At 45.7% G+C, this 24,564-nt stretch overlaps 1 long non-coding RNA gene across 6 annotated transcripts in view; it reads left to right on the top strand.

Annotated features, from left to right (window-relative positions):
• Positions 1 to 24,564, top strand: part of LOC117196202 (uncharacterized) — a 128,389-nt gene that overhangs the window by 39,706 nt on the left and 64,119 nt on the right. For all 6 annotated transcript variants that reach the window (XR_007477339.1, XR_007477341.1, XR_007477338.1 and 3 more), the window contains 2 exons: positions 20,248 to 20,385; positions 21,233 to 21,314. This is a non-coding gene — a long non-coding RNA (uncharacterized LOC117196202). The remainder of the gene's footprint in view (positions 1 to 20,247; positions 20,386 to 21,232; positions 21,315 to 24,564) is intronic.

Below are 24,564 nucleotides of genomic sequence, written 5' to 3' on the forward strand. Positions count from 1 at the left end.
TGCCACTTATTAGTTGCATGACCTCAATCAAACTGCCAAACTTTTCTAAGCCTCAGTTTACTTATATGCAAATTGATTATATGCACCCCAGGAGTTTTCTGGGGACTTTCTGCCTCTCCAAGCATAAAATTTGTTTCAGAGTTAATTAGAAGGTTCCATCAGTGTCATGAGCATGCATCCTTTCTGGTGGATAGTAGCACTTCTTTCTACTGATGCTACCTCATTGGGGGCCACCATCCTGTACCCCTAAAGACACCTGGAATCCTAAGCCATAATCCCCCAGATAGGCTGTGACATTCAAGAGGCAGCTGAGTGGAAGAGGCCCCTCTTCTCCTGGCCCGCTGGCCCTTCAGCCCCCATAAGATCACACACAAGGCACAGGCAGATTTCCTTCCTGAAGGATTAGGCCATCTTCAGAGAGTAGGAAAAGAACCTAGAGCACTAGTTTATTTGGACTTTTTCCTGAAGCTCACAAGTAAAGACTTTGATCTTCTTAAGGAGGGCCCTTGGATGCCCCAACTCCCATGGACCTCAAGGCACACTGTCATCTTTGGTCTGTACAAGTCCCTGCTCCTGTGTTCATTCCCTTTTTCCTCCGTGCACACCTCCCATTCTCCTTCCCTTATAGGCAACCATGGATTTAGCCTGTATCTTTTTGTGTACTTCCTGTGTTGTGTTTTTATTTTATGTAAATGGTGCTGTGTCACATGCACATTCTTTTTCTCCCTTCTTCCTCCCGCACTGTGCTTTTAAAATCTGTGTGTGCTGCTCTGTGCACTTCGAGCCGGCTTTCCCCTCTCTCCCTCCGCAGTGGACTCTGGGTGACCTTCAACTTCCTTGCCACAGATAGCAACGCTGCACTGAGCTTCCTCTGACAGCAGTTTCTCCTTCTCCTGACCTGACTCACGTGCTCTCAGGTTTGTCGACGCCATCTCTAATCTCTGAGTCCAAAACACATAAAGCATGCTCTCTCTGGGTCCTTGTTACCGTGAAGACCCCGGTAACACCCAGGTGGCAGAGGAATGAGCATTGATATTTGCGCTCCCTTGTCTCATAGAGCCCTCGGGGAGGATGCTCTAGACCTGTGGTCCTAGACAATAGGAGCCTCTTATGTGAGTTTTCATATCAGGCCTATTTCTTCTTTCAACTGGTTGACTGTTTAAAGAAAGCTCAGAAACAGTAGAGTCTAAACCCATAATGAAAACATCCTTCGTTAGAAATGTATTTATCCTGTCCTTGGGATCATGCTCAGGAGAGTTTGGTTTCTTTTGGGGTGGGGGAAGTAGGGGTTTGGGGAGGCACAGGGAGTCTTGCTGGCATCTCAGAAGAGCTACACTTGATGTTCATGGCTGCTCTGGGATCCTCTGGGGAAGGGCAGTGTCCTCAATTAAATTCTTTCATCAGAAATTGCTTTCTACTCAAGAAAGGCTCAGTGATTTGCCAATTCCTTCCAAAGCCTTAACAGGATTAAATACTGTTCACTGAATGGTGTCTATTATTACTGGGCAAAGTTTCATAGACTTCCTGACTTTTTTTAATCCTTTATCCTTCTTCTTTACTCTGGCTACTTCTTCAGTCAAACTGCCTCTTCTTGGGGGTCCAGAGGTGCTGCACAAGACTCAAGGGGCACAGTACAGGAGCCTTCACCGCCCCCCCAGCCCTGCCTCCATAGCCCTGGGCTATTGGCTTGTATGGCCCCGATATTGGCTTGACTTATGGCCTCAGTGTTCTTGTTAAAAAAAAGGAGGGTGTTGGAGAGTTGAGGCTTTCTGGCTCTTGTGTCTCTGATTTTACAAAGGTTTCGGTATTCCTTGGCATATCTAACATGTAGCAACTTCTGCCTTCTCCCTCCCCACATCAGCAATGACTCCCAACCATCAAACTGCTGTGACCACAGCCCTTGGGACCCCAATTCTCCATCATTCCCTCCTGCCTCTCTGAGGCAGGAGCCCCCAGCCCTCTCTGAGGCCCTTCTCCGTTTCTTACCTCTTTCTCCCTGCTCATTCTCATATTCCTTTTCTCAAGGAATTCCCATCCTTCTGTACTCACCCTCATTGAAATGACAGTTGAAGGCATGCAGGGTTTCTCCCTTTTTTCCCCAACCCTCCCTATGGTCCCACAATCCCCCCAGGGGTTCTTGTCAGGTAAGTGGAACCTGGGTGTACTTTGAAGGGCCTAGAATCTTTATCTTAGAATCATCCCAGATTCTTGAGGCTCCTCTGGATCAGGAATAATCTGGGCTACCCTAGAGCTCTCACCATCATGCCAGGATCTCGGGCTACCCCAAGATCCTCTATGCTTCCCCAGACATGTTTCATAGGCGAGGAGAAGACAGGGACCAGCAAATCTCCCCCATGGAAGACTGATATGCTTCTTGACCTTTCCCCAGTCACATCAAGCCCATGGGGATTTACTGTCTTCTAAGAGAGTTGGGCTACCAGCTCTGCTTCAGACTCATTCGTGCATTCTTTCACGTATCACTCATTCATCTGACACTGGGGAAATAGCTCAAGGCTGCTGAGATGGATACACTGCAGAGCCCTGGGCCTCCAGAGCTCACAGTCAACGGGGACACACAGATGGTAATGGATGGAGACTTGCAGACAGGTTCCACCCCCTTCTACCACACATGGTTCTTTTTCCTGAAGAGTGGGGACCAGAGGACAGGTTGGGGCTGGGGAGAATTTGACTGAAGCTCTAATTTACCTAAGTTATCATCACTCAACTGCAAGGTTGCTCAGAAGTACATTCGTTCCCCTAGACACAGTGGCATACACAAGAGAGCATGAAAATCAATAGGATAAAAAAGGCAGAGGATTTTGCAGTGATAAATAGGCATGTTTATCAACTTGCCCTTCTGTTGGAGTTTTCTCCTTGCCTTCCTTTTCTCTAAATTTGTCTGCAGTTCACAGGGGAGGGTAGGAAGCTGGAAGACAGCCCTGAGAGGACTCATCTTAGCACACGTGGGGATCCTACTGTGGCTTTGTACAAGCCAAGCAGGAAGATGTGTTTTGTGCTTGATGGTACCAACTGAAGTACTCTTTCAAACTTGGTGTTATCTTGGAACCACGTCCATTTGCTAGATGTCAATTTTTAAAAGAGTTGTAAAGACACTCAATATTTTTTGGTGTCACTGGTAGTCATAACACTAGGCCATACTTTTATGAAGCTTCAGATAGAGAGCAAATACTCGATAAATATATGTAGTACAGTTGCAAGTCTGTACACACCACTCAGACATGAAGAGGAAATGCAGGATTTTTTCCATGACTGATCTAATCTTTCTCATGAATCCTGTCCCTGTTGTATAGTAAAGGGAGTAAAGATAATGGTAACTTGCCAATCAAGAGTAGCTCAGTCTGTTCCAGTTTTGAGAGGCTCATGGGGCTAAATGCTTAGAAGTTCTGATGTCTTTCTGCTCCCCCCGTCCCACCCAAAGGTGGTGGCAGTGGCCCTGGAGCTCTTGCTTGTCATGTGCTGGCCTCTAGGTCCTGTGGGTTCCTATTGCCAGCCAGGTGTCTGACGAGTTTCTGGCTTCCACAGAGACCTTGTGGTTCAGTCAGGGCCCAGGGTACCCTGCTGGCTCACACCCTCTGAGTCTCAGCCACTTTCCCCATCTGCCCTGAGGCCTTTGATGTGGGCTCACTCTGTCCCTTTCCCGGAGACCCCTGTCGGGCCCACTCACTTGTACCTCAGCTGCTACCATCTCTATTTTCCAAGGGGCATATGGGGACTTAGGGGCCCTTCCATGGCTCCTAAGCCTGGAGTCAGGCCTGAAAGCACTAATGCTGGCCATTGTTTGAACTTTTCAGCTCTTAATGCGACTTCTTCCTGTTAGTATGGGGAACAAGCTGATTCCCTCACAGGGGACCACCATGGAATGAAAGGCTCATAAAAAATCTTTGCTTTTGGCTTTCCCCCAAAGCCATCTAGCATCTCCACCTGCCTGGATTCAAACTTGGGGGATAAGGTAAACTATAAACTTCCAACCTGATTAATTCCTTCCACAATTTTCATCTCTTTTCCTTCTCCAACTGCCCCCTGGAGCAGGAGGGGGAGGACCCCCACCACTTCATCTTATATCATATCCTCCAACTTCCATAGGGCAGCACCTTCATAGCCTGGCCATCATGATGAAAGTAGGGCTCTTCTCTATGCTGTGGAAGGAGTTAGGAGGTGAGGCCCCCAGGCTTGGCCTTTGATATGGGAGTTGCCAAACAACCAGGAACTAAGGATAAAAATGCACTGTTTTACCATCCCCTAAATTTCTCCATTACATTTTATATTTACGTATGAGCCCTAGTCTTTCTCTAGATTAGCACTGTTGCTTAGGAAGACATAAAAATTAGGCTGATAATATGTTTTTTAAATTATTAAAAGTCATCTAATGCTTGTAGATTTTTTGATGATGGCCATTCTGACCAGTGTGAGGTGATACCTCATGGTAGTTTTGATTTGCATATCTCTAATAATTAGTGATGTCGAGCATCTTTTCATGTGCCTCTTGGCCATCTGTATGTCTTCTCTGGAGAAATGTCTATTTAGGTCTTCCGCCCATGTTTTGATTGGGTTGTTTGTTTTTTGATATTGAGCTGCATGAGCTGCTTGTATATTTTGGAGATAATCCTTTGTCAGTTGCTTCATTTGCAAATATTTTCTCCCTTTCTGAGGGTTGTCTTTTCATCTTGTTTATGGTTTCCTTTGCTGTGCAAAAGCTTTTAACTTTAATTAGGTCCCATTTGGTTTTTTTTGTTTTTATTTTCATTACTCTAGGAGGTGGGTCATTTCAAAAGACACATGTACCCCAAAGTTCATTGCAGCATTGTTTACAATAGCCAGGACATGGAAGCAGCCTAAATGTCCATCGGCAGATGAATGAATAAAGAAGATGTGGCACATATATACAATAGAATATTACTCAGCCATAAAAAGGAACGAAATGGGGTCATTTGTAGAGATGTGGATGGACCTAGAGTCTGTCATACAGAGTGAAGTAAGGCAGAAAGAGAAAAACAGATATTGTATATTAACGCATACATGTGGACTCTAGAAAAATGGTACAGCTGAACCCATTTGCAGGGCAGGAATAGAGACGCAGACGTAGAGAATGGATGGGGTGGACATGGGGTGGGGGTAGGGAGGGTGGGATGAATTGGGAGATTAGGATTGACATATATACACTACCATGTGTAAAATAGATAACTAGTGGGAACGTGCTGTATAGCACAGGGAGCTCAGCTCGGTGCTCTGTGATGACCTAGTTGGGTGGGATGGTGGGGGTGGGAGGGAGGGGATATAGGTATATGTATGGCTGATTCACTTCATTGTACAGCAGACACTAACACAACATTGTAAAGCGATTATACTCTAATTAAAAAAAAAAAACCTTGTTCTTTGGCCTTAGACAAATCACTCAATTTTAAAGTTACATTATTCCTCATAAGAAAAAAAAAACGGAGGGACACACTACAAAACACCTAACCAGTACTCAAAACTGTCAGCATCATGAAAAAAAAAGCAAAGTGGGAAACTATCATAGACCAGAGGAGAGTAAGGAGACATAAGGACCAAACACAATGTGGTTTCCTGTCTCAGATTCTGGAAGAGAAAAAGGACACTAGTGGAAGAACTTGTGAAATCTGAATAAAGTCTGAAATTTAGTTAAAAATAAAATAAAATAGGGGCTTCCCCGGTGGCGAAGTGGTTGGGAATCCGCCTGCCGATTCAGGGGACGCGGGTTTGTGCCCCGGTCCGGGAGGATCCCACATGCCGCGGAGCGACTGGGCCCGTGAGCCATGGCTGCTGGTCCTGCGCGTCCGGAGCCTGTGCTCTGCAGTGGGAGAGGCCACAGCAGTGAGTGGGCCGAACCACAAAAAAAAAAACCATAAATAAAATAAAATAAAATAAAAAGTCATCATGCTGGGGAAGGGGGAGGAAAATAACAAGACATGGTCTCTGACCGGAAGGAATGATGACAAATGTAAATAAGTAACTGACTTGCAACAGGAATTTGTAAGTGCTTGAGGGGTGCGCAACGGCCAAAGCAAGAGGGTTTGCAGAGGACTTGGTGTGCCTTGGACATGATGCAAGTAGAAGGGCGTTGAGGTCACAGATGACTAAGCTCTCAAGACTGGATTCAGGAATATGGAGGTTTTTGAGGAGGATCTGGTTCCATTTTGTACCCTGTGCTGCTAGAACTATACTTCCGATTGCTGAGCACACACTAGGCCTGGTTTCTGGGTGCTTTCTGGAGTTCAGTGCACCTCACGGGCTGCTGCATGAATTTGTGCTCTATGTGCCTGACTGGGTTCTAATTAGACACTAAGTTTGTAGCGAAACTTGACTCTTTCAGAGTTTGCCCAAGGGAAACAAATGCCTTCTGAAAATGGGGCGAGCCCGTGGAATGTCTCCAGAGGTTACATCTCCTTTTCCCTAGCAAACTGATCCCCTAGCCACCCTCACCATTGCCAGCAGCAGCAATAGCTACAGCTACAACTATCATGGATTATGGAGAGACAACAGAGTTCCATGCCAAGGAGGGTCCAGGATGCGAGATGATACACTCTTTAGGAGCTGATAGTGAGGCTGGGAGGCTCTGGGCACTCGGGGGCACATTAATGCAGCAAATATTTATTAGGTGCCTCTATATACTAGGCTTTGTTCTAGGCATTGAGAATAGAGTGGTGAGAGAGACACAGGAAAGTGCTCTGATCCACATTACATTCATAGATAATGTAAAAAATAAGTAAAAAACTATAAACCAGAACTATAAAAATATCAGAGACTAGTAAGTACTACACAAAATATGGAATTAGAGTGATAGGCTGAAGAGAAGTGGGTGGTCTCTTTGGAGGAGCTGGTCAGGGAAGTTCAGCAAAATGTATAATACTTCTTGTGGGTATCAGAATTGAACACAAACGGCCCTATAATTATTAATGGAGTAAATTGTGTTAATTGTCTCCACATGCCCTGGAGCATTTATATGTATTATTTCTGACATCTACAGTTTATTAAGTATAGCAATAATTTAATAACAGGCCACACATCTTGTTTTCTTCTAAGCTTTATTAGATTGGATTAAGATAGTTTTGTCTACTTCTAGTGGAAGTGGAGGGAGTGAGTGAAAGAGATTGCTTCTTTGGCCCAAACTGCAAATAAGTCTGACAACCTTGCATAGAGAGCAATTTCCATGAAGAAAAAAATGGGGGAAGCAATCAATTCATTAAAGGCTGACTCAGAGGGGAGGAAATGGAGACATTGGATACAGGGAATATGGACCATAAGTTGTGAGCAATCTTCTCATTTATAGTTGATGGGAACATTATACCTCCTTTCAAGTTTTTCATTTCACAGAGCTAATGATCAGTCATGGGTCATTTCCCCCTAAAAACCTCTTATTTTCTCTGAAAAGATCCTTAAGAATGCACAAGGCTCAGAAACTAAGAAAGAAAGTCTAATGGTAACACCCTAAAACAATGAGAATATCAGCCATTGTAAGGTTTCTGAGACTTTACAGAAAGAATCACCAATAAAAGAATAAGCAAGCCCAGGGAAAAGGTCAGCTCATCCCAGTTTGGAGACAGGCTTAGCACTTTGCGGGCAGATGCAGCCATCTCATCTCCCAGGGAGGACCACTAACTAATTAGCTCTGCTCCGTGATTTAAAGCACTATTGATTTGTCCATGACATTAGTGGAGCTAGTATTTGAATCTAGGCATTTTGACTTCAGAGTGTCCATAACCATATGTTAAACTGCTCCCTGGAAGTGGTCGGCGGCACGTGGAGGGAGGAGGAGAGAGAGAGATGAGGAATGTGCCCTAAAGATTCAGATATAAGAGACAGTAGAGGAACTACCCTGGTGGCGCAGTGGTTAAGAATCCGCCTGTCAATCCAGGGGACACAGGTTTGAGCCCTGCTCCGGGAAGATCCCACGTGCCGTGGAGCAAGCCCGTGCACCACAACTACTGAGCCTGTGCTCTAGAGCCCGTGAGCCACAACTACTGAGCCTGCGTGCCACAACTACTGAAGCCCACGCGCCCAGAGCCTGTGCTCTGCAACAGGAGAAGCACCGCAATGAGAAGCCCATGCACCGCAATGAAGAGTAGCCCCCGCTCACCGCAACTAGAGAAAGCCCACGTGCAGCAACAAAGACCCAGCGCAGCCAAAAATTAATTAATTAATTAATTTTTAAAAAATAGACAATACAGCTCGAAAGAGATTCGGAGAGACAAGCCAGGCTGGCTATCATCAGTTTTGCCATTTCTGGCATCATTCTTTATGAAGCCTGGCCTCACTTCCTGTCTTTGGGTTCCACCAGATCCCTCTATTTCTAATCACTTTTCTTTTTTGCTTAAGCCAGTTTGAATGGGTTCTGTTCATTGCAACCAAATGATCTCTGACTCAATAAATTAAATTAGGAGGGAATATTTTCCAGCAGGGGGTCTGAAATTAGAATTGTGTGTTATGTTAATCAGCTAGAGAAGTATGTGAGAAATGTTTTAATTTGCTCTTTCTTCAATTCACACAGTATACTAAGCAGGGATGATCTAACTGCTTTAATAACTAAGATTAAATGTCATACAAAAGTATAATTTATAAAAGGGAGTACAGGGAATTCCCTGGTTGTCCAGTGGTTAGGACTCTGTGCTTTCACTGCCGAGGATGCGGGTTCAGTCCCTGATCTGGGAACTAAGATCCCACAAGCCGCACAGCTGTGGCCAAAAAATTTTTTTAAAATAGAAAAGGGAGTACAATCTCTGCCCAGTGACTGGGGATTAGTACAATCATGGCTTCACTTCCACCTGGTGGAGTGGAATTTAAATTACAGGGATAGCTTTTTGGAATGGCAGTAAAACCAAGTAGCAATCAGAAGAATGGGTAGAGTTGATGCATTCTTTTTAAAAGAAAAATAAATTTATTTATTTATTTATTTATTTATGGCTGCATTGGGTCTTTGTTGCTGCGCGCGGGCTTTCTCTAGTTGCGGTGAATAGGGGCTACTCTTTGTTGCGGTGCACAGCCTTCTCATTGTGGTGGCTTCTCTTGTTGCGGAGCACAGGCTCTGGGCGCACAGGCTTCAGTAGTTGTGGCACATGGGCTCAGTAGTTGTGGCTCACGGGCTCTAGAGCGCTGACTCAGTAGTTGTGGCGCACGGGCTTAGTTGCTCCACGGCATGTGGGATCTTCCCGGACCAGGGCTCAAACCCGTGTCCCCTGCACTGGCAGGCGGATTCTTAACCACTGTGCCACCAAGGAAGTCTGATGCATTCTTAATTAGTCTTAATTTTTGTTTCTTAGTTAATGTGTTTTTAACTTATTGCATGAGTTCTCCATTGCTGCATTACAAATCATCTCCCAAGATTCAGTGGCTTTCAAAACCATCATGTATTCTCTCTCACAGTTTCTGTGGATCAGGAATTAGGACAGGACAAAGCAGAGATGGCTTGTCTTTGTCTCACAGTCTCTAGGACCTCAGTTGGGAAGATGTGAAGTCTGGGAGGCTGTAATCATCTGATTTGGGAGGCTTCTCCACTCATAAGTCTGGCCATTGTTGCTGGTTATTGGCTGGGACCTCACCCGGGCTGTCTTCCAAACACCTACATGTGATTTCTCCATGTGGTTTCTCCCCCGACCTCGTTTGGCCTTCCGCACAGGGTGGCTGCTGGGTTACAGGAATGAGTGTCCCTAGAGAGAACCAGGTAGAAGCTGTATCACACATTATGATCTAGCCTTGAAGTCACATAGCATTCCTTCTGCCACAGTCACAAGATTGCTCTGTTTAAGAGATGGGAATACAGATCCCACCTATTGAGGGGAGAAATGTCATAGTCACATAGTAAGAAGATAAAATTGGATGGGAGATACTGTTGCAGATATTTTTTGAAAACTATAGACAAAACACAATGACAAATGATGACTTTTTTTTTTTTTATTTATTTGCTGTACGCGGGCCTCTCACTGTTGTGGCCTCTCCCGTTGCGGAGCACAGGCTCCGGACGCGCAGCCTCAGCGGCCATGGCTCACGGGCCCAGCCGCTCCGCGGCATGTGGGATCTTCCCAGACCGGGGCACGAACCCATGTCCCCTGCGTCGGCAGGCGGACTCTCAACCACTGTGCCACCAGGGAAGCCCTATGCTGACTTTTTAAATAGACATGTAGTGGAAGTCTGTAAGTCCCCTACTTTTTTGAAAAGCAGGATATTTAGTAAATTCTTAAGCCGCTTGATTGAAAATCTCATCACTTGAAAGGAACAGGTGACAGCAAAGGGGTACTCATAGTCCAGACTGGATTCTGCCAGCAAAGAACTGTTAGTGAGGTGAAACTCATGAGGGTTTCGAAGAGAGTACCCATCCCATTCAAGCAGGACAAGTCAGATATGTATCTTCAGACTTACAGACTTGAAGAAAGCAGACTTCAAAGAGTTCAAAATGGATGATCTCATGGTGAGAATCTCTGAAAGGGAGTATGGCTAAAAAAAGGATGGTTCTAAAAATAAAATTCAGAGCCTAAAATTGTGAATGATCCTGATGAGGAAGAAAAAAAATGTCTAAAGAAAACAGTATTTCTGCTGATGAGCCCCCATTTTAAGAGGGCACACACACAAAGGTGGGAGGAGGGGCACAAAATCAAGGATGTGTACAGAATGCCACAAACTTTTAAGAATGTCAGAGGAAAGCAAAAGCACACGAAAAGTTGAGGCTTCGAGGGTGGGGAAGCTAAAGATAAATAACCAAGAAGATTCTTCTGACTATGTGCGGAACAGGGAAAGAGCAGGCATCATCCATTTCCAAGCCCATCGTATGGTCTGTTAAAACATCTAGAGTTAGCCTGCTAGTTAACACAATGCACATTTAGAAAATGTAATTTTGTAAAGTTTCCTACAATTGACAGGAATAAAGCAGAATGCCTTTACTGCTATGTTGCTTCCTCCTTCACCATTATGGACTTTTAAATTTAGGATGACCATATGTCCTAGGCTGCTTAGGATAGGCCCAGTTGTACCTGTGGCCTGAGGGAATTATTAATAGCATTCCATGTCATTCTCAGAAGTGTTCTCGTTTGAATACTGGACAAGATAGGACAGAAATGGCTGCATAATTTACTAACCCCAGTGCAAAATTAAAATGTGGAGGCCCTTGTTCAAAAAGCAGGAAAAAAGTGCCGTTAAAGGTCCTAAAATATAAAACTTTTCCCTTTCTTCTGCAGTCTCTCTTGACTTGCTGTGGTGTTTTTTATTTTATGTTGTTCTAATTAAAATTCTTTTTCAATTATTAACATGAATTTTACCTTTCATCTTTATATTATGTAATGCAATATAAGAGCATTTAACTAGCGTTTGGAACCACCAAAATTACGCAATTCACATTTTGCAGTTTGTATGTGTATATTTATTCTATCTTACCAGAACAGAGGAAATGTTGCAAAAACAGACTCAGCTGTTTTTATTTAACCTTTTGACATTCATACATTCGACCAACACTCTTTACCTTTGGCTTATTGATGAGAAAGAAAGGATGGAAAGGAAGAGGAACTATGGGTTGTCCTTGCTTTCCCTTTCCTTCTGTGTCACAGTATTCGGCATAAGTGATTGGCTGGAGGGAAGTAACTTGAGTAAGAAAGGATATGATAGGGTTCCACGGTCATTTGTGTTTCTTAAATTACCTTCCTCAGTGTACAAAGCAAGTTCTAGTTCTAAGGGAGAATGTAGCTTCTCAGATCTGTCATCAGCCCACTGACTCAGTCATAGATATAACACACTTACCTTGTACTCACTTTGAGTTCTGGCTGAACTCCATGCATTATGGATCCACTGGCATTCTGCACTCATGGGCTTTGTGAATGCTCTATGCAAATGGAGGAGCAAGGAATGGTGGTGGGCATCTCCTCTGTTCATGTGCGGGCTCCAATGTCTCATCAGACTTCACTTGCAAAACACAAGTTCAAAGATAAAGTCAGGAATTTCAAGACAGCAATATGGAGCCTTAAACCATGATCATATGCCTGTGAGGTCCCTGGGTAAGATAAGGACTGTGTATGGTTTCTTGAACTTTAGCATGCATCAGAATCCTGTGGAGGGCTGGTCAAAGCACAGATTGTTGGGTACCACCCCCAGAGTTTCTGATTGTAGGCCTGGGTGGGGCTCAAGAATTTGCACGTCTAACAAATTCTCAGGTGATGCTGATGGTCCTGGTCCTCGGACTACACTTGGAACACTCTCCAAGAGCAGTGAGTCTCACACTTGACTGTACATACCAATCACCAGGGTTCCTTGTTAAAATGCGGGCTCTGACTAAGCAGTTCTGTGGTGGGGCTGGTATTGCAGGTCTGTGGCCACACGTTGAGTGGCAAAGGTCTGGAGTAGATAACAAGTACTACTCCAGGAGGAAGACAAGCTGGAACTTGAAATGGGCTTTAAAGCGTGGGTAGGAATTGCTTAAATGAAGATGAGAGCAGGACGCATTCCGGGCAGGACAAAGGGGACTATGCAAGGAGAGGAAGCAGGAACAGTGAGTAGAAGGATCTGGCCAGAGCAGGGGCAATTACTGGGACTAGGGAACTGGGGATGGAGAAACTGACCCACCCAGAATGCAGAGGGTCCTCGGGGCTTGAATGTCCCCCCTAGAAGTGGCAGTTTTGGAGAATATGCCTGGATTACCAATCTCCCAAAGCAATTACCAATCTCCCAAAGCAATTCTCTATACCCATTGTCATTAAACCCTGAACAGCCAGTCAAACTAGCCGTCCCCAAGGGACCAAATACTCCAGGAGTTTAAGTTCTTTCGGGGGCATCCTATGTTGAGCTCTAAGGTAGCAGAGGCCTGAGTCAGGAGATCTGGCTTCAGGATCTGGCTTGGATGGGTGACTCTGGGTGAACCAGGCTTGTCCTCCTTCTCTGTAGGGTTCCCCTATACCACAGGGGTGGGGGGTGGGGTCTTAGATGATCTCTCAAGTCCCTTTAAACAAAAAAATTACATAATTTTGGGAATCTGCGTGTTCCACCCCTGTCAACACCCCTGCCATGAGGGTCTGCCCTAATCAAACCCTGGTATGCAGGGTCAGGGCTGAACAGAAGTGGGGGAAGTGGGCCTGGTGCTTCCCAGAAGAAGAAGAGCTTCATGGCACTCCTGTTCCTGATCTTGGTGTCTCTTTACAGGATTAGGCACTGAGTCCCCAGGGATGGAGGCAGGTCCAGCCCTCAAAGTAGCATTCTCAGGAAATTTATCTTGACCATTAAAATCTAAAGTAGATCCAGGTGTGACCAGGAAAAGGTAGCGGGTAGTATTGAAAACAAAGCACCAAACGGATGAAGCTGTGGAGTAAAACAATGAAGCCCTGCAGCTTCTTCCCACCTCCCTCTCTGCTTACTGCGGCCCGGACTCAGGGTTTCGGGGGAGCTTCCAGTGCCCTGGGAGGGGATTGTTGCTTGGGTTTAACATGGGTGGGAGGAAAAAGAAGGTCATTGGCCAATAAATAAACATGATTCTAGCAACTTGTAGATATTAACTAAAACTATGCTACAAAGATCAGAAAATTTCTCTTTGAAGGCTGGATGACCCAGTAGGTTTATCTCCTCCGCTGCAAGAACAGAGAGAGGGCACCCCTGCTTCCATTTGGCTCTGTTCCTATCACCAAGAAAAGGCTCCAGGGCTCTCCCCCGCCCCCCAGGGAGGTGGGTAAGCCCACTTCTCTGAGGTTTTTAATTTCTGGGGTAATCCCTTCCTTCCGTGCCAGGTCGGGGGTGGGGAGAACCTCGCATCCAAATCTTTGATCTGGGTTGCAGCAACAGAGAAACACTTCTATAAAACTGTCAGGAAGATGGGAAGGGGCCTTGAAAGAGGGGTTGTAAATGGGCAGTTCACCTTTGATCATTCACCCTAGATTTTTTTTATAGCCTAGGATTATGGTTTTAGAAGTGCCCTTCGTGTGTCTGCACAGGAACCATGTGACTTAAGAACAATTAGATTATTCTAAAAGTTTAGAGAGATTGTGAACAAAGGACTTTCATTTTAATTAAAGAAAAAGGAAAAAAAAAAAAAAGAAAACATCAGTCAAACCGTGAAGGTGATCCCAGAGCTAGTAATAACGTGGAAACCCAATCTGGTTTTTTCAGTGTAATAGGATACTCTCTGGCCTGGCAATTCCACTAAAATCTATTAACTGACAAGGGTAGGAGATATATTTTTATTCCTCACTCCCCACCCCCCAGATAAAAGAAACAAAGCGTTTGCTGTCTGTCATTGTTGGATTTTTATTTCATGCTATTTAAAATGTCAGAAAAACAGAAACTTAGTCTGACTTTTTTTCACTTGGGTATAAACCGATATTAGGGCTCACTGCTGATTTCCAATTAATTTCATGTGTGTGGTCAAATACTTCATAGAAAAACTAATTCATCATGGCTGTGTCAGTCTGTGTGTGTTTCTATGAATGTCTCTCTGGCCTCCCACCCCAATACCACATGAAGAGAAAGAAAGTTTACAATCTGTTTGTCTTCAAATCTGGTCAGTGAGAGATTTCATCTTTGCCTAGGAAATATAAACAGCTTCATGTCAGTGTTTAGGGAAAGTTTGCGATTTCGGGGGGAGGAAGAGACTTCTCAAATGTGGCCAGTTCTCAGCCCGTTAGCCACGGCCCTCCTGCCTGCTCCCTGAGCCCTCCTCTCCCAGGCAGCATGACTGTGAGGCCCCCGAACCACACTGGTGGCTGCACCCCAGGAACACCCCATTTCCTGCGGCAGCCCTGGCTTCCCCTGCTTGTGCATCAGCTGGGAGGCAAAAGCCCTGTCTCTGTGGAGCTGGCAGGTTTGCCTGGCATTCACCACACCTAAGCTGCTACCCAGACCCAATCCAAGCCACTGGGATCACGGGGAACAATCTCTTCCCCTCTAACCTTTGTTATTCAGCTCTAGCTGCCTACTTCCTTCTCCAGCACCCTTGACCCCTTAGGATGGAAGCGGAATCCACTACTCCATTGGCTGGTACTGAGCCACGACCCAAGACAGGGCTTCTACCTTTTCTGCAGCGGGTCTAGACCTAATTATAGAATTACCCAACACATCATCATCCCTAAGAGGGGACAGCAGGCATCTGGTGGACAGTTAGGATGGTCTTCCTTGCAGTGAGAGAGCCACGGAGTTAGATGCTGTCATCATTCCTGCACAAGGCCCTGACATCTGCTTGGGAGGCCCCAGAGCTGGGAAAGTGGACACCAACCTCTTGTAGTTGGACACCAACTACAACCTCAGAGCAGAGCCCTGAAGACTGATTGATGGATGATGTGAATGGCAAGGGATGGGGTCCTCTTTAAGGGAGCTGATCAGGGAAGTCCTCATAAAGAAAAATATTTAAAACTTCACATATTCCATTTTTTAATGATTTCTCTTCTTCCCTATCCTCAGCTACACACACACACAGACATACACACCACAATTTCTTCTTTCCCTCATGATTATCAACAAGCACCAGAGATTTTTTTCTTGCTTCTGCCCAGTAATGCATAGTTTCCTAGGGTGCAAATGACAAGGAAATATGTGAGTTCCAGATGTTTTCCTATGTACTGAAATATTCAATGCCTGGGTCTTTATGACCCCAAAATATCTCATCAGAGGAGTCAAAACCTCAGACAGTTTGAGACAAACCCATCTAAGTATTCACGTATTCATTCGTTCATCCAACAAATAAGTACTAAGTGTCTTGCATGTGGAAAACAGGAACCATCCAGGGAACACAGAGGAGAACAAGACATAGACAGTTGTTTGGTGATACGTAGATGAGCCCTTGGTGGACTCATCAGACTTCTCCTTGCCGTTGCTTTGGCTTCTTAAAGAGCCTCTTTCAAGTTCTCGGTTTGGCTGCAGCTCTCAGGCTATCAGCCCGTGTGTGGTACACACTCAGTTTGGGCTGCTTGGAGATGGGAGACTGGGCGTCATTTCTGCTCACTCTCATCGAGACAGGATCTATGTGCATGTTGTAATTTTATGTTCTTTCTGCTGGAGGTTATTGGTTACCTTAAGCCTGTGGCTGGGAGAGTGGGTTCCAAGATGGCAGGCTCTCAAAGGGCCAGTAGTGATTGACAGTGGGAAGGCCAGAGGGTCCAGTCCTGTGGGGAAGAGAACAGTAAGGTAAGTTAGAAAAAGTGAGTGCTTTTTAGAGGCTATCGTTTCTACTGTGTCCAGACTCCCCTGGGTTTAGCAGAAGCGGAAACTGGAGCCCTGTTAGGTCTGCCGTAGGAGAAGGTATTGTGCCAGAAATCTACGACAGGATGGAGGAGTTGGGAATGGGATATGTGCTGAGCCCCATTCTAAGGGGAGCAGACTTCCCAAGTGCAGGAGACAAAGCTGAGTGTAAACTGGAGGGTGAGGCTGGACAAGGGGGACAGAAGAAAAAGCCTTCTATCTGAGGTCCCTCAAGCCTGGGGGCTCAGCGGGATCAGCCTCTCAGGTTCTCACCCAGGAGCATCTTAAAGGCCGTGAGCTGCCGTTGGCAGTTCTCAATCTCTCTGACTTGGAAACCTGGAATCCTTACCCAGGGATCTTTTCACAGCTTTCCACCATTAGCAATTCCTCAGATCTGTATACTCTTCAGCAGCTGACCAAGGGCCAGCCCCTGGAGGACTTGGGAACACAAAGGGATTCCAGGGTCCCTCATCCTTAGCCATGGAAAACCTAACGTGCAGATGCCACCTTAAACCCAAGAGAAAAACTCTGTCACAGGATTCACAAGAAAGATTAGTACATCCTTATGAATTATGCATTCCACTGTTTTGTCTTGGTTTTGTGTTTGCTTTTTTTGCATTCCATTTTTTTTTTTTTTTTTTCAGTACACAGGCCTGTCACTGTTGTGGCCTCTCCCGTTGCGGAGCACAGGCTCCGGACATGCAGGCTCAGCAGCCATGGCTCACGGGCCCAGCCGCTCCGGAGCATGTGGGATCTTCCCGGACTGGGGCACGAACCCGTGTCCCCTGCATCAGCAGGTGGACTCTCAACCACTGCGCCACCAGGGAAGCCCCTGCATTCCATTTTTATTGGGAGGAGGTCAAGAAATACTTGTTAACCCTAACCTGCCTGACAAACTCTTATTCTCCTCCTCCTTCCCACAGCCCTTCACTTCTAAGTGAAGTCCTCCTCACTCCTCCCTAATCCTTAAAACTTCCTTCCTTCCCATCACAGCCCCTCACTGCATTGGAAACTTGGAAATGTGTCTCCTCCACAACACTCTTAGCTCCCTGGTGGTGGAAACACTGACTTGTTTTTCTTTCATGTCTCTCTGTGCCTGGCACTTCACCCAGCACAGAGCTCCATTAAATGTTTGTTGGACCAGTGAATGAATGAGGGGATGAATGAAGGCATGTAAAGCTGCATCTGATGTGGACGTCAGATGACTGGGCAGACACTGACGACCAGGCTGGCATCAATGTGCCTCCTTTGTGCTGGGAGGACATCACTGCTGCTGGCTCACCTCCCTCCCAGCCAGAAAGGCTTCTTTGCCCCTTGGGCTTGCCCTGGTGGCTGTGGGTCCTCCTGCATTTTCAGGGCCTTGACAAGCACAGAATGAATGCTCCTTCGGATGGCACCCTCATCAGGTTACATTCAAATTGCCTTCTCCTCCAAAACTTAAATTGTCTCTTCTTCCTCCTGAGGTATAATAATCCCTGCAACAGATTGTTTCCTGTTCTATAAAACGACTCCCTTCTGCTCGCCACATCCCCACCGTGGCATTACCTTCTCTCAGTGTTTTCTACAGTCCTCTCTTGGGCTCCAGCTTACTTTTCAAATAGGAGCTTCCTTGTCCCTGAGCACAGATTCCCCACTGACACTGGAACCCCTTGCCTGGCATCTGGCAGGTCTCAGCCCCAACTCAGCATCCCTTGGCTTTGTAGACAGATGATAAAAGAGGAAGGTCAACCCTGTCTTCTCATGTGCAGTCCTCTCCCTGCCACCTTCCCAGGACCTCAGCTCCAGGATTGTTTAGCCTTGGTAGTTTCTTTATCTAATTTCCCAGCACACTTGGACTAGACAATTGGAGATTCAGTTAGAGAGTGGGGCATTCTGCATGCTGTCCCAGGGAGATTCACCATTCCCAGACCCCCCTCTTAGTGGATTACTGGTGTCTAGGAGGGCATCAGTCACTTGTGGTTGCCCAGCAAGGAGAAACAGTAGTGGAGTGGGGTGGGTGGGTGAGAGGTGTGGGAGAAGGTTAGGAAAGAAGACTCTAGGGTGGGTGGGAACCAGCCCACCAGAAGTGGGTCACCTCTGCAAAGCCATAGGCATGTAGGCCCTGGAGCGGTAGGGTCCTACCCAGAGCTAATATTGAAGGAAGCATGTTCTGGGAGGGACTGAGATTATAACACATGCATGTTTGCATGTGTGTGCGTGTGTGTGCACACACACACACACACAGCATCAAACAGTATCCTCTGAATCTACCCCAGGCTAGAAACCCAAATGGGACTGAGGTATTTGGGTTGGGTGTCCTGTAAACTGTGCCCACGCAGTCAGTGTAGGCACTAGGACTAGCCACTGGTTACATTAGGAAGGAAATCAGGTTAATAGGCTATGACTTAGGGCAACGCTACACGAGGAAGGTGCCGGGTAGTAATTTGCTTCTAGATTCACTTTCCCCCTTCTCCACTCTGCTTTCTGCACGGACAGAGGACCACAGCCGTAGGGGTTCCCTGTCCTCTGGCTTTTGATTGGTTTCAGCTGATGGAGAACCTCAGCGTTAGAGGGAAGGAAGGGAGGGGTGTCAGGTATTTATTCCCCCAACTCCATCCTATGACATGGCCTTAGTCTGGCTGTTTCCTTCCTTTCAATGCATCCCAACTCTGCACAGCTCTCTTTTGTGGTTCTGGGAACCTCTCTCTCTCCTTATCCCGTCAGACTTAGGGAGAGTAGCAGCTCTGCTCTGTTAGCCCTGGGTTTCTAGACTGTCCTTTGTGGTTGTCCCATACTCCAACCTTATCTTTGTTATTAGTTAGCCCGTTTATAAGTAAAACCTCCTTGAATTATCCTAATTTGACAGTGCTGTTTGTCCCCTGTTAGAACCCTGACTGATACAGATAGAAAATCGTATTTCAGTAAGATCCCCATTTTGTTTAAAAAAGAAATAGTCAGGAGCTCAGTTGAGCTGGAAGAAAGAGCAGTCAGGTGTCAGAATAGCTGATTGAAGCTACAATGAGCCAAAATGAAAGTAACAGTGAAGCCTTTAATCACTTGCTGTGATAGTATAAGCAGGAGGCTAAACCCGAGAAGGCGCTGATTCCCTCCTGTTTCATTTTCTCCGTGAAACGACACCTTGGTGTAGGGCCAGGTGGATCAGCGCTGCTGTGGGGTGACCTCAGTGTTGAAGGGGTTCTGAATAAGAGGCTCTGGCAGCTTGACAGACCTGGGAGCGGGTTGGGGGGAGGACCGAGAATGGAGAAGTGCTGGGTACTGAGTCCCAGTGGGGAGAAACGGCAAGGTCCTCCCACCTCCCTTTATACAGAGGTCTCAGCAGAGGTACCTGGAAGACCTCTGCCCAAGCCCTCAGATAAACAGACCTAGGCATGAAGACACCAGGGATAGGGATGTAAATATGTGAAGGGCTTGACTGGTCAAGGAGCCTGAGACTAGGCTGCGACTCTCTCCAGAGACTGTTTTGCCCAGGCTGTGCACCGAGGCCAGTGCATGGAGAGCAGCTTTCCCGGTGTGGCTGCCAGGGAGAGCCTTACCTGGGGTCAGGCCTGGAAAATCACATGGGTTTGGAAGCAGGAGCTGGACTCCTCAACTGTAGAAACACACACAATGGATGAAATACACCAAAATATTAGCAGTGTTTTCTCTAGACCTAGCTGTCTAATAGAAATGTAACATGAGTCACGTATGTCATTTTAAGGTTTTTAGTAGCTGCATTAAAAACAGGTGAAATTAATTTTAATAATATATTTTGTTTAATGTGTCCAAACTATGTCAAGCACCTAAGTGTATAATGATAGACTTTATACTTTTTTTTGATACTGAATCTTCAAAATACAGGGTGTATATTACACCTATAGCACATCTCAGTTCAGATGTTCACATTTCAAGTGCTCATGGCAACACGTGGCTAGTGCTGCCGTATTCAATGGCACCGGGCTAGGTGACGGGATTGCAGAGTCTTAAAAAGTATTTTTCAAGTTTTCTACCACAAACGTGTTTTAAATTTTATTTTATAAATCTCCAATCTATAAATGTTATCACATCTGGTTTTGTTTATTTTCAATTTTATTTTAGTAAATGTTTCCTCTTAAAATGGATCATTTCCACCGAGGAGATCATTTCCTACCACGTAGCAGCAAAGTTTGAAATAACAGATTATACTATTTCTGGACAGCAGTAACATGAACAGCAAAGGACTTCCAAGAGATACCTGTGAGTAAGCAATTCAAAAAATGTCTTCTTAAATCACTTTATGGTGCAAGTATTTGTAAACATATAAAATACACTGTTGGGCTGCACCCCACAGGCTTGTGAGCCTTGTAGTTGCCCAGCCTCGAGACCAAAGAAAGAGCTTGGAGACAGCGACAGAGGCACCAATGGTTTATTGGACATGGGATCTTACACAAAGGGTCCTGGAGCAACACCCCACTGTGTGCAGCAGAGAGTGGGCAGGACATGGCAGCAATCTCCCCTACTCAGGGAAGAAGGAGGCTACCATTTATAGGGGGAATTGATGTCAGGTGGGCTCATCAATTACCAGGGACTAATTAAGCCCTATGTAATTAAGAGGATTGGATAGTCATGTGAGCGAAGCAGGGACTGGTTGAGCAGGGGATGTACAGAGAGCAAGAGAGCAGCCATCTTGAATGGCTTGACCATACATACATGTATGTATAAATGTCTATGTTGTCTGTTACATTAAATATTTAATGTATTTACATGGAAAAGGATTCTCTCCTTGTCTGTGGTGGCCTAAGAAGGAAAGGGGCTATTACCATCTCGAGTGAGTGAGCCTGAAGTGCATCATCTGGGCAAGGGCTGCACTCGGTCCAGCCTTAAAACCTCAGGAAGAGGGGGTGTGGCTGCAGCAGACAGAGGGGGCTGCTCTGGGCGGGCGCCTGGGTTTGCACCTGCTCTGGCTGGGGCCTCCTCTCTTCCTGGAGTTGCTGCCTGTGTGGTCGGAGTGCTACCCAGACCTAAACCATCCTGCCCCAGAACCGGGATCTGACCCACTGGAAAACAGGCAACTCTTTCTAACTAACTCTAGATGTTTTTCAAGGAATAAGTGGAACTCTAAGTGCCAGTTCCAGAGATCAAAGGAAGACTCAACTATGCAGGCCAGCCCTGCTCTATGCCAAAAGGTGAGTGTTTACTCTTGCACTTTGGGACAATAAAAACATAACTTGCCTCAGAGTTCACAGTCCTAGGTTCGTAGGAAGCACGCACAGGTTGGTTACCTGGTTAGCAGGTTGATTGGTTTGGAAACAGCTGCGTGAGAAGGTAGCAGAGAATTGGCCCTGTGGCTGGAGGTGTGTGGAAATGGAAAGAACCTGAAATGGGCATCAGGATGCTTCCCCTTGACCTCTCTATGTGACTTTGAGCAAGGCATCTCCCTACCTGGGATGTTGTGTTTCTCCACGGACAGGGGATTAAATTAGAATCACGAGATGATCTCTAAAATCCATTCTAGTGAAAGCATTTTGTGATTTTTGCCTCTGGAGGAAGCATTTAAAAGGCAGCCCAAAGGTGAATTTGAAAATGACTTTCAAGTCTGATTCCTGAGAGAGCTGGGGCCAGAACTGGAGAGAGCCTGCATTTATCATTAGGTTCGCTGTTGGGTGGAAAAGAACTGCCCCACAGCCAATGACCTGAGTAGGCAGAATTCACTGAGAACCGCCTGGACAGACTTCAGCCATATGAAATACCTTGGGATAATGGTGCTAGAAGCATAAAATTACAAAAATGACAGAAGTGTAAGGACCTTGGGAGATCATCTAGTGTAATCTAGTCCCCATAAGAGGGGACTTGCCACAGGTCACATAGTCAGTTAGGCAAAAGACAGCTCCCCTGACTCTTGATCCAGGTCCCCTGCCATAGAACTGTCCACTGCACTTCCTCCTTTTCAGATGTGGAGAGTGAGGTGACATAGGCAGAGAGAGAGAATTTAACCTTCTGTGAATGGCTTAATAATATGTTTCAACCCTATACTTCTACTTTATTATTACCGGATACCTCTTTCTCTGTTTCCTGATTACTCCATCTTTGTCCTTTGGCTTTCAACGTTTATTAGCGATGATAGGTGGAATACAGGGACACACAGTTTCATTCAATAGACATTCACCGAGAAGCTTCCACTGCTGAGGATGCTAGATAAGTAAGACACTGGTCCATCGGAGCCTGGGGGATTCGCTTTCCCTGCCAACCACAGTCCAAGGCAACGAGCTCCGTAACACCCATGGAAGGCACTGCTTCGGGAGCACGGAGGAGAGGTGGTTTGCCTTGTCTCAGGCCCGTCAGGGATTGTAGAAGGAGATAGGTTGGCAAATAGAGATCTACCTGTATATAACAGATACCGATATTTTGCTTATTTGGTAAAGGAGTTGAATTCAGCCTCCAGTATGGGTAGATATTTATATTTAATCCACAATCACCAGGCAAGGGCCATGGAAACAGGACCTCCCCAGGATTCAGTCTCAGAGTTCTGCTCAGTCCGCAATTATGCAGCCACGTTCTCCACCTTGTCTTTTTGCTGTTGTTTACACTGCCAGTTATATGCAGCCTAAAAGCCTCTGCCAAAGTTTCTCATCCCACTGAAGACACAGACCTGGGGAAGGGACAGCAGGCTAAGCCAGGCGCATGACTGAGCATCATTCAGGGACCACGATGGGCCTGGGGATTCCCTTTCCACCAGGAGGTTTGGGGGAAAGCTTGATGGGAGTGAAAGTTAATCTGGGTCTCTCTGAATAGAAAATCAGCTAGAAAATGCCAAGCACGTGACTTAGTTAGTCCTCTCTCCGGGTAGTCATTTACTTGTAAAAGGAGCACTAGTCAAGCTATAAATGTCAGCTTCTTGCCTCTGCAAATGTGGGATAAGGTAACCCCCTGAGTGCTTCAGCCTGTACTCTTAAACCAAGGATCCCTGACGTTGGTGGGGGGCAGCCAGACACACTGTCTAGGAATCAGCCCGGCCCCCCCGGGAATGGCCCCAGGTGCTGTAGCTTTGGGGGTTTTTGTCCTCAGTGAATTTAATGCATCTCCTTCCTGAGGGCAGTTCCTAACTCTACCTTTATTATATACAAAAGATGATAACTCTTTAAAAACACGATGAGAGCTGAGTTTTAATGTCCAAGCTTGGGTCTCTACCTGGCAGCTTTTCCTGTATCTAGCCGGGCTGCTCTCAACAGCCTTCTCTTTTGTGAGCTAATCCCTCTCTTGGCTCCTGTCTGTTAATGGCCTTCCCCATCCCCCTGAGGCAGCATGTGCTTAATGATATCCAATAAAGAGGGAGAATTTTCCTTAGCTGTCCTCTAATTTTTGGAATGTATTGTCCCCTCCATAGTGTCAGAAAAAAAAACAAAAACGAAAACAAATTAAGCTCTAAAGCAGCAGGAGAGCTAATGGACCTGTCTTTCCCAGAGAAGGGAAAACAAAGCTTCCAGCCATTTGCAACTCCTGAATCATCCCGCTGAGAGGTGATCAGTCCCAGCCGGATAACGAGCTCAAATTCGCCTATTCAGTGATTGGCCTTTGTTCAATTCTCTGCTACCTGAATTGTCTTCCTCACTCCGCCTTCAGATACGTTGAACCAAAAGTTCACCTGAGGGGCAAGAGATGGTGATTTGAGCATCCAGCCATCATAAATCACTGGTGAAGTCTTGAAATTCAAGGCAATATAAATCTGTGCCATTTGGCTCATTATGGACTGGTATTACCAGAAACATTTTCAGTGCCCATTGTTTTAAATATGAGAGTTCTTTATTATTGTCCCCTGTCCATTCAGATCATGGAGTGATTATTATTGAATATTAAGGGACTCTATATTCACAGAGCATGAGGTTCCCTCCCAATATTTCCAATTTATTGCTGTAGATGAAATACACATACAGTAATAAGTCAGTTTTAGGAGAAGAATCTTACCCTCCAAACCTTACATAACTGCACTGTAATCTTGGCTTTGTTCCTATCCAGATACTGGGCTGAACACTGACAAAACAAGCCAGCCAGTTTGAACCAAGATCTCATTTAATTGTTTTCCCCCCACTAAATTAGCACATTTCTCAGGCATCATTGGGAACAATGGTTCTCAATCCTGGCTGCAATTAGAATCATCTGGGGACCTTTAAAAAAAAAAAATCAATGCCCAGGCCCCACTCCAAATCAATTAAAATAGATTTTCTGGAGGTGGGCCTGAGGCATGGGAATTTTTATAAAGCTTCCCTGGTTTTAGCAATGTGCAGCCATGGATGCGAATCACTGTTTTAAACACGATCAAAATTAATGAGTATGAGTTTTGCTTGCACAATGACTATTAATTTAATATTTGTATAAAACTTAACATAGTCATACTTCAAGTCAAATAAAGCCAACAGGAAGCTATATCTATATAGTGAA

Source organism: Orcinus orca, chromosome 5 (assembly GCF_937001465.1).
Source record: "Orcinus orca chromosome 5, mOrcOrc1.1, whole genome shotgun sequence".
NCBI classification, from domain to species: Eukaryota; Metazoa; Chordata; class Mammalia; order Artiodactyla; family Delphinidae; genus Orcinus; species Orcinus orca.